Source organism: Engraulis encrasicolus, unplaced genomic scaffold, assembly GCF_034702125.1.
Source record: "Engraulis encrasicolus isolate BLACKSEA-1 unplaced genomic scaffold, IST_EnEncr_1.0 scaffold_40_np1212, whole genome shotgun sequence".
NCBI lineage: Eukaryota > Metazoa > Chordata > Actinopteri > Clupeiformes > Engraulidae > Engraulis > Engraulis encrasicolus.
The window spans coordinates 687,531-701,090 of NW_026945709.1; positions in this window are offsets into that span (position 1 = coordinate 687,531).

Here is a 13,560-nt window from a genome sequence, read left to right on the forward strand (position 1 = left end):
TTGCACACAATGCAACACTGAAACGCTGGCTACAAGTTGAGAAACCTAGTTTTAGCCCAAGGTCGAGGTAAACATTCTGTAGATTTCCACCACTCTCTCCAGCACTTTCTTTGTTAAGTGCTTTGTTACTTTCCTCCATGCTGGCCAAAGGTACAATGTTATAGGATGACTGTTCAGGGTGAAAGGAAGGGCTGTGCTGGCTATTGTTCTGTTGAATACTAACTGCAGGGACGGTAAGGGACGACCATCCTAGCGTGATAAGTTTGTAGTTGGCTGCTCTGTAATGGCCGTGGTCTGAATATGCTGAGAAGGTGTTTTCTTATCAAGCCACTAGGGAGAGCACAGCAGTGTGTATGTGTCAGTCTATGTGTTTACATGAGACACTTAAGTCCGATTTAGCTCACTTTAAATCTGATTTAAAACTTAATTCCGATCTAAAAATGTAATGTAAACACTTATCGAACAGGATTTAAGTTTATTCTGATTTAAACTTAAGTCCGATTAAAGTGGGTGGTTTATTCCTCTTTTAAATCCGATTAAACAAGTTCCTCTGTCATGTAACCTTTTATTCAGAATTACAATAAATCCGGTCGTTCCACGCATGCTCGTTGGCCACACGATGGCGCCAAGACCCCGTGCTCTTTAATTCATGGCGGACTTCTGGTCCACTTCCTACATGAAAGTTTTGCTTAATTTAAAGTCTCTAAGCGACTATAAATGTTGTGGCTTCCATATATTGATGAAAAGTGCCCCACGAAGTAAGGGGTCTTACACACCAGGGCGGTAAAGCGTCGCGGAACGGCCGCGTTTTTTACCGCCGTCGGTGAAAATACATTGAAACATATCTGTCCTTACACACCAACCGGTGGTAGTCGAGTGTCAGCGGCGCGGGAGCCGGCTCCGTGCCGCGCTGCATTTGGAAAATAGAATTCGATCGTATTTTTCACGCCGGCGACCGGCGGTGTCTCATTCAAATGAATGGCAAAGTAGCATGCTAGCTTTGACTGTGGGGAGCGTTTTGAACAGGACTGGCTGTGCACGCCGACGCTGTCAGTGTGAAAGGCAGAGAAAAACACACCGGGCGAAACAAAGCAGAAAGACTGCGTTCGTCCCGCGACCGTTCCGTTTCGCCTTGGTATGTTTTGGCCCTAATGAAGCACAACAAAGTTATTCCACATTACCCTTTGACCACTCGTTTTTCTATGCTAACAGGGTAGCTAATGTAGCATTGTAAATGATCCAGGGAGAAAGGGGGAAATGTTGTGATTTCAGTCCGCCTGAGGCAACGATTTTCGGGGGGAAGATCACCTGCATCCCGGTGGCATTGGACCACGCCCCCTTGCCTTATTTGGCTCGCTCAGCACATGTGTACTCAGTCCAATCGCAATGCTTTCTTTTCCCCAGACGTTTAATCAAATTTCTGTGAAAGTGCCATGTACAGTATATCACAAAAGTGAATACACCCCTCACAGTTTTGCAGATTTTTGAGTATATCTTTTCATAGGAAAGCATTACAGAAATTTCACTTTGACACAATGATTAGTGACCTTTTAACAACATATTTAACCGCTTAAATTTCTTGTTCACTCAGAAAAAAACTAAATACAGTCATTAATGTTTGAACATGTACTCACAAAAGTGAGTACACCCCAGATTAAAATCCGGTAGAGAAGGGGCTGTGTTGGCTCGTTTTGTCTCGAATTGAAACGAAATGAAAAGGGATGAAAAGGGAGGTCATCAGTGTGCGTTTCAACCTTTCTTTGCATTGAACTTTTACATTTTGAGTCTGCATCTGGCTTAAATAGATTGGTGTGAGATTTGAATGCAATCCTATGGAGAATATCAAGATCTGCTTCAGTAGTCACAGTGCATGTTGACATGCATGTTTCTTTTAGGTGTATTTCAGATTGCCATGTTGACAGCATTCATGCATCCCCAAACCATGTCAGTCCCACTACCATGCTTGGCTATGGAGAGGATACACCTTTTTTGTAAAACTCACTTGTTTACCACCACACATGCTTGACACCATCTAAAGTATATTTGTTTATCTTGGTCTCTTCAGATCACACGACATGGTTCCAGTGATCCATATCCTTGGTCTGTTCATCTCTCTTGAGACCAAGATAAACAAATTTGCTTTAGATGGTGTCAAGCATGTGTGGTGGTAAACAAGTGAGTTTTACAAAAAAGGTGTATCCTCTCCATAGCCAAGCATGGTAGTGGGACTGACATGGTTTGGGGATGCATGAATGCTGTCAACATTTGCAATCTGAAATACACCTAAAAGAAACATGCATGTCAACATGCACTAAGACTACTGAAGCAGATCCTGTTATTCTCCATAGGATTGCATTCAAATCTCACATCAATCTATTTAAGCCAGATGCAGACTCAAAATGTAAAAGTTCAATGCAAAGAAAGGTTGAAACGCACACTGATGACCTCCCTTTTCATCCCTTTTCATTTCGTTTCAATTCGAGACGATTCGAGCCAACACAGCCCCTTCTCTACCGGATTTTAATCTGGGGTGTACTCACTTTTGTGAGTACATGTTCAAACATTAATGGCTGTATTTAGTTTTTTCTGAGTGAACAAGAAATTTAAGCGGTTAAATATGTTGTTAAAAGGTCACTAATCATTGTGTCAAAGTGAAATTTCTGTAATGCTTTCCTATGAAAAGATATACTCAAAAATCTGCAAAACTGTGAGGGGTGTATTCACTTTCGTGATATACTGTATAGGCCTACACGTCGCAAAATAACTCTTAATCCGATCTATTTAAATCCGATATATTAAATCCGACTCAAAAACATCATGAAAACGTAGTCAGTGATAATGAAGGAGAATGCAATATAAGGTTATTATGCAAGAGGTGGATGGGGTAGTTTGGGACTACTGTTAAGAAGTAGAGTGTCGAGGGGTCTTACGAATCAGGCACACAGATACGGCAGGAGGCAGGAGATGGAGTTTTTGCCATTTATTTGCACACAACAGGTGTCAAGTGAGCCATAGACCATTAAACCAAAAGAAAATAAACCGAAAACAAAATGTTGAAAAATATGAAACACTATTTACAAAATTTACAAGAAAATAAACGGGCTACAATGAGCCAAAGTAAATGCACAAACAATGAATTAGCCTAAGGCTCTCTAGGGTAAAGTTTTGTCACCACTCACACAGCTGAGGGTAGGAAAGAGCATTCAAATGCACAGGTCTTGACTCTACCTGGCTCTCCCCCAAACTGGACTAATCTCCATTAATAAAGAGCACCTGTCTCCTCCCTATAGGCAGCTACTACAAGTGCCTGAACAGAAAGTAGGGAGTTTTAATTAGGCATATAATAATAATTTATTTTAACATTTTAAAATAGTGCGGAATTGGTGTACATATTCTTTGGCCTTTTACAAAATAATAACAAAGAATTTCATGCACAGGTCAACACACAACTGTCAACAATCACAATGCTTTCAATCTTTTACTGCTAAAGCGAGGGAGTAAGGATGCGCACATGAGAACGTGCGCCATAATAAAAGCATCCTCAAACAAACGTGCAACCCTTTGCCACAACACGGAAGTACTGCGGCGCTGGTAAGACATGGAAACTTCCGATGCTTAAGCAAACATTTGTTGGTGTTCTTAAGCACGTCAAATCTACTCGTTTGAGCTCACTAAGGACTGATATTAATCCTGTCCATAATCATTAAAGACACCAAAGACATGTGTCGACCCATGCCAACTAACTAGACCACAGTATGAAAGTTGAAACACACACCAGAGTTTGTAGAGTCTGTGATCAATGATAGCGCAGGGGACTGATTAAGTGGGGAGGCTAACAATGCATACTTTCAATGGCAGCTGCCATAGCAGAGGCCGTGATGATGACGCGCTCACAGGTCGCATCATCACAACTACCAAATGCACACATGTATCACATGCCCAAATGCACAACACATAAAAATACATACATATGCACATGCATATCAGATACAGTTTGATCCATTGGATACTCCTTAGTTAAACAAGTATATATCTTCAAATTAATGATGACACCAATCACTCTATCAATACCATACATAATTTGTATGTATACCATTGTTATCACTGTGATATTCAATAGATAGGCCTAACATTATGGTAATACGTTTATTGCAACATATTTACAACATTATTTAGTTGCATTGTAGTTTACAACATTATTTAGTTGCATTGTTAAACGCTGAATGTAACGCATTTATCACAATCCTTACAACTAAATATCACATTGTCCGCATAATTGCTGATGTTACCATTCTAATATCCTTCAGGGGTGGTTGGCTTATCAGTAGCACAGACATGCCCATCACAGCATCATTATCCCAGGGGAAGCAACAGGCGTGATTTGGCCAGCCAACATCGAGAGAGCGAGAGAAGGAGTAGTAGAGAGATGCAGATGGAGAAAGAGTTGGAAAGGGGCAGATAGAGACAGAGTGTGTGGATAGGAAGTGAGGTAGGAGAGTGCGAAGAGAGAGAGGAGAAGATGAGAGGCAGAGAGGTATAGGGAGAAGAGAGAGATAGAGGACGGGTGTCCTTCTCATCTCCCCATCCTACGGTTATTCATCAGTCAGAGAGAGAGAGAGAGGGGGGGGGGGATCATCTCCCACCCTACAGATTTCCATCAGGATGAGGACAGGACTGAGGATGCACACACGCACGTACACACGCAGGCAGGCAGGCACACACACACATGTAGGCACACACACAGGTAGGCACACACACGTAGGCTGACTGGAGACTCTAAAGGCCGGAATCTTCTTGAGGAAATCACCTCCTCTGGGCAGAACTGAAAAGAGTAAGAAAGAGAGAGGAGGAAAAAAAGGAAATATGGCAAGAGAGAGAGAGAGGAAGTATAAAAAGCAAAGAGGAGAAACTCAAGATGGGGTCCACACACACACACACACACACACACACACACACACACACACACACACACACACACACACACACACACACACACAAGCTCGCCCTAGTTCCCCTACCCCATAAATATTTCGGGATTCAAAGCCACGGATGTTGCATGCAGATGCACCAAGGTCGGTAAGAATACGAGTCACCAGCAATGATTTGTCCTGACCTTCTGTCACAGGGTTTAATTACTGGGAGCATTTTAGAATAATTATTTTGAGTGCATGACGCGTATTAGAGTTTATGAGTTTGATGATGTGTGTTTGTCTTTGTATGTATGTGGGTCCTTTTGGGTTTGTGCGGTGTGAGTTGATGAGTGTCTCTACTGTATGTCCGAGTGTGTGTGTGTGTGTGTGTGTGTGTGTGTGTGTGTGTGTGTGTGTGTGTGTGTGTGTGTGTGTGTGTGTGTGTGTGTGTGTGTGTGTGTGTGTGTGTGTGTGTGACGTTTGCCTGTGCTGCCGTAACAATGGATTATACATCGTTATTAGTCAATGAACTAGCCCAGCATATCCCTATTTCAGACCATCTTATGGCCTGTCACTGATTCTTGAAAGTTTGGCAAAAACATGTCCCAGCAGTAAAATGCTAATTCTGTTGAAAATCAACTAAATTTTCACGAACAAAATGAATCCAGGTAATGGCCAAGGGGTCTGTTACACAAATACACAGTTGTTTGAAATATTTAAGTGTAATTTTATTACTTTTCATGGCTATAAACCTGTCCACACCCTGTAAAAACGCCTGTCCCAAGGACTGGCATCATCATTTCAATTGAATTAAAATACAAAAATCACTAACAGAATTGAACAATATCAACATGATGTGGAAGACCATATTAAAGTGGTTCTACAGATGTGCACATAGTGCATGTAAAACAATATTTACTATTATTTTCTGATTGCTCAAAATGTGTCCAGCATATTGGTCACCACCGTCAGATTTTTTCTAAAAGACAATAAAATCAGGTATGCACAAGGTCATTTTCATTACTGAGGACCCCTTTTCAAACCTTTAGCTCTACTGCATACTTCACCATCACTGAAGCTCCTATAAGTTTACTATTTTGTCCTCAATTTGTTAATTTGTTTGGACACTGGTACTGTCCCAACCATAAACTGTCAACACCGTCGGGGGTTTTAATAGTATTATATTACATTAATGTTAATTAATATATACTTTCTCAGAAAAGTTATGAAGCACCCAAGAAACAGAGCGAAAATGAAATGGCTAATGTGAACAAACAATGCATAATATCACACCGTCAGATGTCACCACCGTCAGATTTTGTTCCGCTCATCATCGTGTTCCATATTTTACTTAATTGTGCTGGTTAATGAAACATTACTAGGCATGTTAGTAATAATTGTGATCCAAAATGATACTCTAGCCACCACTGAGGTGCATTTGGAGGATGTTTTGTCAGAAAACCTGACGGTGGTGACATCTGATGGAGTTCACCAAAAAACACATGTTTTACGTGTTTTTGACATGTTTTAGGAATATGCATACAATAAGTATCTACAGTTATGTTGAATTGTTAAAGTAATTCACTTTAATACAGTAAACATATGTTTTTACTTCTAATTCTGTCTGCCGCTGTTGACAAAACAAGAAAGAGCCCATTTTATGAAAAATGTTAAACATGGGGAGCTTGGGCAATACATTCACTGCACAACCAAGACCTTAAATTTATGATAATACACCTCTATATTTTGGATTTGAACAACTTAAAACCTGTTTTTGCCACATTTTCAAGAACCAATGGCCTACTTCCTAGAGAATCTAACTAATGAAGAAAAAACACATGTACAAACATACTGTGCACACACAAAAATAAAGTGTTTATGCAAGATGCCATTGACTTGAGAGGGCTATTTATTTTGCTAAATGCAGGTACAAATTAGGCCACTTTCACCACTCTCAGATTACTGTCACCACCGTCAGTTCTTAAGTCACCACCGTAAGAAGGAGTTTTGGATATTTTAAATTAATGTGCTTACAAAATTGTCCTTATGAGTTGTTGAATTATCATAGTAATAGACCGTTTAAGCCTACACGAATATTTGTGAAATTACAAAAAATTGTTTGTTCTATTTAGGCGTTAAGTAAGCATCGTATGACGGTACATTTTAAAATTAGAACGCATGAAACAGTATTAAAATAGAACAAAAGTGAATTTTCAACATTCAAAGGCATATGTGTGAACCAAAAAATATACGTATTCACTTAAAAACTCCAGATACACGTGCAACCAAATACAATTTTAATTGCTATTAATTGTGTCTGACGGTGTTGACAAAAAACATTTCTGAAAAGCCAAGACCTTAGTCTACGAGGATATACCATATAATTTGGTAATTCACTTTGTTTTTTTCTGTCAACATTACAACCTGTTTTAGCCACTTTCTCAAGAATCAGTGCTGTATAACTTCTATGGTACTGTACTGTACATGTCGATCCCAGACACTCTGATTAAAGCCTGAGGTTAACCCTACATAGTCATGCATTCAAGCACACCATATTAATCTGGAGCAGACTGATTCACTGTAATTTGGGCAACAGAGAAACATTGATAAATGCCAATGGGACTGGCATGGGATGCTCCAGATTGACTATTGATGTATACAATCGTACATAGCTGGTGGTCAAATACAAAATGTTTTTGAGTGTATAAATAATATGCCATTTTTAATTATATTTTAAGTTGCTGACAGGAAAACCGTACTGATACCAATGACATTTTGAGGAGTGTGAAAACAGTAGCAGATGGAAGGGGTAGACGACTAACCCAAAGGCCCACACTTAATAAAAGGACCTAAGAATAGAGTCAGACACCTGATGATATTATGCCACCCAGGACACACACACACACACACACACACACACACACACACACACACACACACACACACACACACACACACACACACACACACACACACACACACACACACACACACACACACACACACACACACCCAGCAAGTCCTTAATTGAGCTACTGAGTCTCTCTCTCTCTCTCTCTCTCTCTCTCTCTCCCCCCCCTCTCTCTTCTCACACACTCACTCACACACACTCACACACACACACACACACACACACACACACACACACACACACACACACACACACACACACACACACACACACACACACACACACACACATACACACACACAGCCAGCAAGTCCTTAATTGAGCTACTGAGTCAAAACAAGCTGTGATCCACTTTAGCCAAGCATTATGCTAATGCAAACTGCCAGGATAACTCTGACGAGTCATTTAGGCTACATAGTTAATAACTACACACCATATGCAGGTTAATACGTCCAGTATAATGGTAATATAAGGGGCCAAAACACAGTTTTTTTAATCCGTTCTGATGTGTGTTATCATCTAAGTCACTTTCAACTTTTAAATTATCATCTAAGTCACTTTTGTGAAGGCGGTCTAAATTGCAGTCAGTTGTGCTGCCACCTTTAAATAACCCCACACAGCAGTTTTTATATGATCCTGCAGTCTTGGCTGGTTTTCTCTCAGTTGATAATGGATTCGCCTTCGCTCACAGACTGCCTACCATACATCTGTCTTGCCTGGTATTTCTTTTTACACTGACAAGGGCTTCTGACAGCAGTGATTTTCATGGCCTTGTATTTTCCCTTTGTGGGACTATGCTTGTAACACAACTAGTTTTTTCAGACAGCTGATTTAGAAAAAAAATTCTTCTAACAAGCAGTTTGGTTGCTAGGGTTCCTTTTCTGATAAATAAGACATTGTCTATGTGTGTTAATATTTATCTAGCTTAATGTGTAGGCCTATGTAACACACCTGAAATATTGGCTAACGCCTTGTAGGCTACGTGTGATATGTTTTGGTGCACTAATATATGTTTTTTTTTAAAGAGTTTGAATAAGCGTCTCATGTCGTATTGTATTTCTAGCGTTTATACAACTTCTTCCTATGAACTTTTGTTTCGTTGGCGAACTATTATTGGTTCAAGTGAACTTGACAAATACCTACGTGTAGGTGAGGGAGAAGTTCGACACACAAGCTTTCTGTGTCCGTTTTGTTTAAGTTCCTAGTTAATGTTTTTTTTTGTTTGAGAAGTTAGTCACCGGTTTCGGTTTGACAGTTGGAGATGCTATCTGCCCGGTCAACATCGGAGCCTCGGCTAGCCTGCTGAGGACCTTCAGGCTGAGAGGACCAGCTTCGCGTCAGAAAACCATTCTGGTGGCGTGAATGGTATTGGGGTCGAGATCGGGTGACGGTTGCGTTTGTGGATACGTGAACGTGGATAAACGGCGATCTGTGAGTAAACAGTTCTGTTCAATGGACGGTAAGAGCTCCATCGCGCGCCAACATGGGTACCCACAATAACTTTCGTTAACCCCAGCCGGGTATTTTCCTTTATTCGGTTTTGTGTGTGTTGTCTTTGTCTGTGTTTCTGACATTTGGTCAGAGTATCCTTGAAGGAGTGTTTGGGCGAATCAATAATTCCTGTGGGTTCAAATAAATGGCTATCATTTATCTTTTAATATAACCTGTTTCCCATTGATGTCTTATTTATGCGTGTTTTGATACTCCAAATTCATGTAATATAGTGAAAGTCTGTTATGAATGTTGTTATCGATATCTCTGAGGTGTAATTCAGAGTGGGGGCTCACGTACTACATAAGCACAGCAGTCAACAGTAACTACTTCTACAGTTTACCCTAGGCCTCTACCCTAGACGGTAAATGACTTAATAATTCTACTTTCAAGGATGATGAGTAGGGTTGCTACATGTAATATGGCATAATACCATTTTCAATCTGTACCTTCATTGCAGTATTGACAAAGCCTTTCCCCAACATTAAGTCTGGCTGCAGAGATATAGGCTGAGTCATGGGAGCCAACTGGCACAAGCCATTGGCAGCCATTCCTTGGCTAATGAGAAGTGAGGTTACTCAATAGGACCTTCCTTGTCAAACTAAGGACAAAGGATATATAATCTCTGCTGTACTTCTGCAAAAGCCGTACACTGCATAATTACAATAACCACACATACAGTATCTTGTGCTTTCCATGGCTTTTATATCAGCCTGCATCATTGTTCTTATAGATATTTACTCCACAAAGAAAATATTGCAGTGCTTATCCAACACTCAGAGAGTTGCTTTAACGTCTTCTATAGAGTATTTGGCCCCAGAATACTCTCTAAGTGATGAATTAACACTGCCGTTTTTCACTGTGTCTTCAATCGGTCATTGCAGACTTCTTCCCCTTTTCCTTAGCATTATTTTAATGGACATGATCACCTTGTTGGTCACAATGCCTTACAAGAGGGTATAACAAAGTAAAGACAGTCATGAATACCGTCTTGCCAATTGTGTTGTGATTTGAAAAATTGCGATGGGGCAAACAGGGTGCTCTGTTTGACCTTTGGTCATTACCATTTTGGTGACACTAAAAAGGCTCTGCGCTAAGGGGTTAAATTAGGCTATTAATTAAATAACTTATTGCCTCAACTTATTCTTTGAAAGATTGGAAAAAAGTTCTCCTGCGGCATGAACCTACAGTATATTGGCCATGCATTTTCTTTGAAATTTAATAAAGGCATTATGGCACCCAAAGGATATGTACTGTACTGTGATGTTTACACACGCACGCACGCACGCACACACACACACACATACAAACAAACTCTCTACACACTGTCTCCCCAGGGCCAGGCGTGAGTAATGCTTCTTTTTGTGATCATTCTTTTAGTCCCCTAAGAGCCGCCTCTGGGTGTTTGGGTGTCTGTGGCGTATCCAATTGATTAATTTACTCCTTCACCTGTTGTTTGATGCTTGTAAACTGCTTTTGCTTTTATGTGCTGTTGATAGGAGTCAGTAGTCAAGAGTCTTCTCAAAACAGACGTCATTTGTGTAGCATAGTAACCTGCATGCCAATTCACACACGTAAAGTCAGTGGGTCCTGTCTGCTCCAAGGTTGAAAGAATAAAACGGTAATATAATATTAGCCAAACAGGTATCAGATGGATAGACAGCACAACCTCTCACCATCATGTTTAATTACACCCCCCGCCTCTCTCTCTCTCTCTCTCTGACCCCCTTTCTTCTCCTCTCCTCTTCTCTTGCTCCATCACTCCATCCAATTCCCCTGCCGATCATTTGATTAAATGGTACTAACCCGTGTAGCCGAATTTGGAATGTAGATTAAGAGAGGGCTGGGAGGCTGTGGCCCGAGAAGTCACAGACACTCATGAGTGCGGATGACCATACACACACACACACTCACACACACACACACACACACACACACACACACACACACACACACACACAAGTGACAGACACGCCCTACCCTAACTTAACACACACACACACACACACACACACACACACACACACACACACACACACACACACACAAATGACAGACACGCCCTACCTAACTTAACACACACGCACGCAAGCACACACACACGCTATATTTCAACCCCTTCTCTAACTTTTAATCCCCAGATATTCAGTGTCGTGCTTCCCCACCATCTCAAACTTTTAATGTATGTGACCTTATGTCTTTTTTTCTCCTGACCTTCTTCTTTTATCCTTACCCCTCCCCCCCTCCCTCCTCTACACCTGTCCTCCACTCCTCTCCTCTCCTCTCACCTCCCCATTCCCTTGTCTACATCTATCTCACATAAGTTTCATCCACTTGCTTAAAGTGCAAATCGGAAGGAACTGCTGCGAAACAGAGAGGGAGAGAGAAAGAGAAACAGAGACGGGACAGAAAAGAGAGAGGGGGAAGAAAGGCAGAAAGAGAAAGTGAGAAAAAGAGTGACGCCGAGAAAAACGTATAGGAAAGAAATACGGAGGTGATGGAGCGATAGAAGGAGAGAAATATGAAACAGAGAGAATTTTGAGAGGTGTGGTTGCCTGGATGGACAGCATGTGCAGTGCAGGGTGAGGTGAGGAGGGGAATAGGAATGGAGGAGAAGAGGAATGAGAGGAGAGGGTCGAGTGTGAATTCAGAAATACGCCTGCTGTGTCAACTGGGAGAGGCTGGCAGTTTTGTTCTACACCACCCCAGTGGATTTACTGTGTGTGTGTGTGTGTGTGTGTGTGTGTGTGTGTGTGTGTGTGTGTGTGTGTGTGTGTGTGTGTGTGTGTGTGTGCGCGTGGACGTGTGTTTGCATGTGACTGTGCGTGTGTGTGCGTCTTTGTTTTTTCATGTGGCATTGATGTTTAATGCGAGTCCCAGTAGGCTATGTGATGGAGATTTTAATGTTTAATTTTGTTTGCTAGGATAACTACAATGCTCTTGAACTCAGTGTTCTTGTGTTCAATTTCTGTGTGTGTGTGTGTGTGTGTTTGTGCGTGTGTGCGTGTGTGTGTGTGTGTGTGTGTGTGTGTTTGTGCGTGTGTGCGTGTTTCTGTGACAGAAAAATTTAATTTGCACATAAGGACACAGGCACACACACACACACACACACACACACTGTTCTTGTACAAAAGAAAGGACAAATAAAGCCCGAGAGATGGAGATGGAGAGATAGAAAAGATAATAATCTCTCTCTCTCTCACTCACACACACATGCACACGCACCCCCACACGTACACACCATATAGGCCTACATTATACCCGCTGAGGATGTCAGGTATCCAGGGCAACAGATCCATGCTGAAGTCCTCAGCCAACATTAATAGACTGAAGACAATTCCCTTCTCCCTCAACGCAAAGGGCATTGTCTGTGTGTGTGTGTGTGTGTGTGTGTGTGTGTGTGTGTGTGTGTGTGTGTGTGTGTGTGTGTGTGTGTGTGTGTGTGTGTGTGTGTGTGTGTGTGTGTGTGTGTGTGTGTGTGTGTGTGTGTGTGTGTGTGCGTCTACGCAAAGACTTAGTAGCATGGCGACAGAGAGATGTTAAATCCCAAATGGATAGAAACAGTGGTGCTGAAAAAGACGAGAAAGAAAAGAAAAAGAACCTCTCCCTGACACATCACGTCACATCACACTTCCACTTGTCTTTTATTCTTCTCTTTTATCTTTGGTTCCCAAGGGGCGCTTGGACAGAAGAGGAGGAAGAGAAGGAGTGTCAGAAGAACTAAATGAAAGTATCGATTTCCTGCATCGCACACACACATACACACGCACGCACACACACGTACAAACACAAACACACACACACACACACACACGCACACACACATACACACGCACGCACACACACGTACAAACACAAACACACACCTTGTCTCTTCAGAAACACATCCTCTCTCTTCCTCACTCTTGAGACTGAGATGCTGTGGCAACTGTGGCCAAAAGGTTAGAGAAATGCTCTTAAGATCATGGGGTTGCTGGATCAAACACCATCATTTCCTGAAGGAAGGATGTACTTGGTTGCCATTCACTCTGGATGATGTGCTCTTGAGCAAGGCAAAGCAACTAAACATGGCTTTACATAAAAGGATTAGCAAAATGTAATGCAGTCTAACCTCCACCTCCACAACATGTCATCATGCATTGCGTATATAGATGACACGCTGATTTTAACAGACTATCGCGTGTGTCCAATACACCTTTGCAAGTTAAGACGTGCTCCACAACGCCCTGTGACAGGTTAGGTTTAGGG